This window comes from Triticum urartu, chromosome 5, assembly GCF_003073215.2.
Source record: "Triticum urartu cultivar G1812 chromosome 5, Tu2.1, whole genome shotgun sequence".
In the NCBI taxonomy this organism is placed as follows: domain Eukaryota; kingdom Viridiplantae; phylum Streptophyta; class Magnoliopsida; order Poales; family Poaceae; genus Triticum; species Triticum urartu.
This window is the reverse complement of record NC_053026.1, coordinates 237,131,000-237,137,045: the sequence shown is the minus strand read 5'-3', so window position 1 is coordinate 237,137,045 and position 6,046 is coordinate 237,131,000.

Genomic DNA, 6,046 nt, shown 5'->3' with positions numbered 1-6,046 from the left:
CATGAAATTTCACCTGCTGAGATAGAAGAGATAGATGTTACAATTAAGCTTGCCAATAGAGATACTATTTCACCAGTTGGGATTGTTAGAGATGTTGAAGTCTTGTGTGGGAAAGTTAAATATCCTGCTGATTTTCTTGTTCTTGCCTCCCCACAAGATGACTTTTGTCGCATTATATTTGGTAGACCCTTCTTGAATACTGTTAATGCTAAAATAGACTGCAATAAGGATATTGTTTCTGTTGGTTTAGGGGATATGTCTCATGAGTTTAATTTTGCTAAATTTCATAGACAACCCCATGGTAAATAATTTCCTAGTAAAGATGAAATTATTGGTCTTGCTTCTATTGTCATGCCTCCTAGTGATCCTTTAGAACAATATTTGCTAGACCATGAAAATGATATGTTTATGAATGAAAGAAGGGAAATAGATGAAGTATTCTTTAAACAGGGACCAATTTTAAAACACAACTTGCCTGTTGAAATCCTAGGGGATCCTCCTCCACCTAAGGGTGATCCTGTGTTTGAGATTAAACCTTTACCAGATACTCTTAAATATGCTTGTCTTGATGAGAAAGAGATATATCCTGTTATTATTAGTGCTAACCTTTCAGAGCATGAAGAAAAGAAATTATTAAAAACTCTGAAGAAGCACCGTGCTGCTATTGGATATACTCTTGATGATCTTAAGGGCATTAGTCCCACTCTATGCCAACACAAAATAAAGCTGGAGAAAGACGCTAAACCAGTTGTTGATCACCAACGACGGTTAAATCCTAAGATGAAATAAGTGGTAAGAAAAGAAATACTAAAGCTCCTTGAGGTAGGTATAATTTATCCCGTTGCTGATAGTCAGTGGGTAAGTCTTGTCCATTGTGTCCCTAAGAAGGGAGGTATTACTGTTGTTCCTAATGATAAAGATGAATTGATTCCACAAAGAATTGTTACAGGTTATAGAATGGTAATTGATTTCTGCAAATTAAATAAAGCTACTAAAAAGGATCATTACCCTTTACCTTTTATTGATCAAATGCTAGAAAGATTATCCAAGCAGACTCATTTTTGCTTTCTAGATGGTTATTCTGGTTTCTCTCAAATACCTGTGTCAAAAGAGGATCAAGAAAAGACAACTTTTACTTGCCCTTTCGGTACCTTTGCTTATAGACGTAGACCTTTTAGTTTTTGCAATGCACCTGCTACCTTTCAAAGATGTATGACTGCTATATTCTCTGACTTTTGTGAAAAGATTGTTGAGGTTTTCATGGATGATTTCTTCGTTTATGGAACTTCTTTTAATGATTGCTTACGCAACCTTGATCGAGTTTTGCAAACATGTGAAGAAACTAATCTTGTCTTGAATTGGGAGAAGTGCCACTTTATGGTTAATGAAGGTATTGTCTTGGGGCATAAAATTTCTGAAAGAGGTATTGAAGTTGATAAAGCTAAAGTTGATGATATTAAAAAGATGATGTGTCCCAAGGACATTAAAGGTATAAGAAGTTTCCATGGTCATGCCGGTTTTTATAGGAGGTTCATTAAGGACTTCTCTAAAATCTCTCGGCCTCTGACTAATCTTTTACAAAAAGATGTCCCTTTTGTCTTTGATGATGATTGTGTAGAAGCATTTGAAATACTTAAGAAAGCCTTGATTTCTACACCTATTGTTCAGCCTCCTGATTGGAATTTACCATTTGAAATTATGTGTGATGCTAGTGATTATGCTGTAGGGGCTATTCTAGGACAAAGAGTTGATAAGAAATTAAATGTTATTCAATATGCAAGTAAAACTCAAGACAGTTCCCAAAGAAATTATGCTACTACTAAAAAAGAATTTTTAGCATTTGTATTTGCTTATGATACGTTCAGACCTTATATTGTTGATTGTAAAGTAACTGTTCACACTGATCATGCAGCTATTAAATATCTTATGGAAAAGAAAGATGCTAAACCTACACTTATTAGATGGGTTCTCTTGCTTCAAGAATTTGATTTGCATATTATTGATAGAAAGGGAGCAGAGAACCCTGTTGTAGACAACTTGTCTAGGTTAGAGAATGTTCTTGATGACCCACTACCTATTGATGATAGGTTTCCTCATGAACAATTAGCTGTCATAAATGCCTCTCATACTGCTCCATGGTATGCTGATTATGCTAATTATATTGTTGCTAAATTCATACCACCTAGTTTCACATACCAGCAAAAGAAAAAGTTCTTCCATGATTTAAGACACTACTTCCGCGATGACCCACATCTTTATAAAGAAGGAGTTGATGGTGTTATTAGACGTTGTGTACCTAAGCATGAACAGGAATAGATCCTACGCAAGTGTCACTCCGAAGCTTTTGGAGGACACCACGCTGGAGATAGAACTGCACATACGGTATTGCAATCCGGTTTTTATTGGCCTACTCTCTTCAAGGATGCTCGTAAGTTTGTTGTATCTTGTGATGAATGTCAAAGAATTGGTAATATTAGTAGATGTCAAGAAATGCCTATGAATTATTCACTTGTTATTGAACCATTTGATGTTTGGGGCTTTGATTATATGGGACCTTTTCCTGCCTCCGATGGATACACACATATTTTAGTTGTTGATTACGTTACTAAGTGGGTAGAAGCTATTCCAAGTAGTAGTGCTGATCATAACACCTCTATTAAGATGCTTAAAGAAGTTATTTTTCCGAGGTTTGGGGTCCCTAGATATCTAATGATTGATGGTGGTTCACATTTTATTCATGGTACTTTCCGTAAAATGCTTGCTAAGTATGATGTTAATCATAGAATTGGATCTCCTTATCACCCACAGTCTAGTGGTCAAGTAGAATTGAGTAATAGAGAACTCAAATTAGTAGTGGGTAGAAGCTATTCCAACTAGTAGTGCTGATCATAACACCTCTATTAAGATGCTTAAAGAAGTTATTTTTCTGAGGTTTGGAGTCCCTAGATACTTAATGACTAATGGTGGTTCACATTTCATTCATGGTGCTTTTCGTAAAATGCTTGCTAAGTATGATGTTAATCATAGAATTGCATCTCCATATCATCCACAGTCTAGTGGTCAAGTGGTACTGAGCAATAGAGAGCTTAAATTAATTTTGTAAAAGACTGTTAATAGATCTAGAAAGAATTGGTCCAAGAAACTTGATGATGCATTATGGGCATATAGAACTGCATATAAAAATCCTATGGGTATGTCTCCATATAAAATGATTTATGGTAAAGCTTGTCACTTACCTCTCGAATTAGAACATAAGGCATATTGGGCCATTAAACAGCTCGATTATGATTTCAAATTTTCCGGTGAGAAGAGGCTTTTCGACATTAGCTCACTTGATGAATGGGGAACCCAGGCCTACGAGAATGCCAAACTTTTTAAAGAAAAAGTTAAAAGATGGCATGATAAAAGGATACAAAAACGTGAGTTTAATGTAGGTGATTATGTATTATTATACAACTCTCGTTTAAGATTTTTTGTGGGCAAACTCCTCTCTAAATGGGAAGGTCCTTACATCATCGAGGAGGTCTATCGTTCCGGTGCCATAAAAATCAACAACTTCGAAGGCACAAATCCGAGGGTGGTGAACAGTCACAGAATCAAACATTATATCTCAGGTAATCCTATAAATGTTGAAACCAATGTTATTGAAACCGTAACCCCGAAGGAATACATAAGGGACACTTTCCAGGACGTTTCAGACTCCGAAAAGGAAAATAAGAAGCAGTCCGGGAAGGACACGGGGCTTCCACGAGGGTGGAGGGCGCGCCCCCTTCCTCGTGGGCACCTCGTGTGCTCTCCGGACTCCGTTTTCTTGCACGATACTGATACGTCCATTTTGCATCATGCTTTTATATCGACATTTATTGCACTATGGGCTGTTATTACACATTATGTCACAATACTTATGCCTATTCTCTCTTCTTTTACAAGGTTTACATAAAGAGGGAGAATGCCGGCAACTGGGATTCTGGGCTGGAAAAGGAGCAAATTTTAGAGACCTATTCTGCACAGCTCCAAAAATTCCTGAAACTTCACGGAAGTCATTTTCAGAATATATAAAAAATACTGAGCGCAAGAAGTTCCGGAGGGCGGCCACACACTGCCCACGAGGGTGGGGGGCGCGCCCTACCCCCCTGGGCACGCCCCTGCCTCGTGGGCCCCCTGGTGGCCCTCTGATGCCCATCTTCTGCTATATGGAGTCTTCCGACGAGAAAAAAATCATAAGCAAGATTTTGCGACAAGACTCCGCCGCCACGAGGCGGAACCAATCTAGGGCTCTGGCGGAGCTGTTCTACCGGGGAAACTTCCCTCCGGAAGGGGGAAATCATCGCCATCGTCATCACCAATGATCCTCTCATCGGGAGGGGGTCAATATCCATCAACATCTTCACCAGCACCATCTCCTCTCAAACCCTAGTTCATCTCTTGTATCCAATTCTTGTCTCCAAGTCTAGGATTGGTACCTGTAGGTTGCTAGTAGTGTTGATTACTCCTTGTAGTTGATGCTAGTTGGTTTATTTGGTGGAAGATCATATGTTCAGATCCTATATGCATATTAATACTCCTCTGATTATGAACATGAATATGCTTTGTGAGTAGTTATGTTTGTTCCTGGGGACATGGGAGAAGTCTTGCTATTAGTAGTCATGTGAATTTGGTATTTGTTCGATATTTTGATGAGACGTATGTTGTCTCTCCTCTAGTGGTGTTATGTGAACGTCGACTACATGACACTTCACCATTATTTGGTCCTAGAGGAAGGCATTGGGAAGTAATAAGTAGATGATGGGTTGCTAGAGTGACAGAAGCTTAAACCCTAGTTTATGCGTTGCTTCATAAGGGGCTGATTTGGATCCATATGTTTCATGCTATGGTTAGGTTTACCTTAATACTTTTGTTGTAGTTGCGGAAGCTTGCAATAGAGGTTAATCACAAGTGGGATGCTTGTCCATGTAAGGGCAGTACCCAAGCACCGATCCACCACATACCAAATTATCAAAGTACCGAACGTGAATCATATGATCGTGATGAAAACTAGCTTGATGATAATTCCCATGTGTCCTCGGGAGCGCTTTTCTCTATATAAGAATTTGTCTAGGCTTGTCCTTTTCTACAAAAAGGATTGGGACACCTTTTTGCACTTTATTTACTTTTGTTACTTGTTGCTCGTTACAAATTATCTTATCACAAAACTATCTGTCACCTATAATTTCAGTGCTTGCAGAGAATACCTTGCTGAAAACCGCTTATCATTTCCTTCTGCTCCTCGGTGGGTTCGACACTCTTACTTATCGAAAGGACTACGATAGATCCCCTATACTTGTGGGTCATCAAGACTCTTTTCTGGCGCCGTTGCCGGGGAGTGAAGCGCCTTTGGTAGGTGGAATTTGGTAAGGAAAAATTTATGTAGTGTGCTGAAATTTACAGTCACTTGTTACTATGGAAAGTAATCCTCTGAGGGGCTTGTTCGTGGTATCTTCACCCCGACCAGTAGAGCAAAGAGTTGCTCCCCAACCTACTGAACCTACTGAACCTAATGAAAATGAAAATGTCTGCTTTGAAATTCCTTCGGGTATGATAGAAAAACTGCTAGCTAATCCTTTTGCAGGAGATGGAACATTACATCCTGATGAGCACCTAATATATGTGGATGAAGTTTGTGGATTATTTAAGCTTGCAGGTATGCCCGATGATGTTATCAAGAAGAAGGTCTTCCCTTTATCTTTGGAGGGAGACGCATTGACATGGTATAGGCTATGTGATGATATGGGATCATGGAACTACAAACGATTGAAATTGGAATTTCATCAGAAGTTTTATCCTATGCATCTTGTTCATCGTGATCGTAATTATATATATAATTTTTGGCCTCGCGAAGAGAAAGCATCGCTCAAGCTTGGGGAAGGCTTAAGTCAATGTTATATTCATGCCCCAATCATGAGCTCTCAAGAGAAATGATTATTCAATAAAATTATGCTCGGCTTTCTGATAACAACCGCACCATGCTCGATACTTCTTGTGCTGGCTCTTTTATGATGAAGACTAT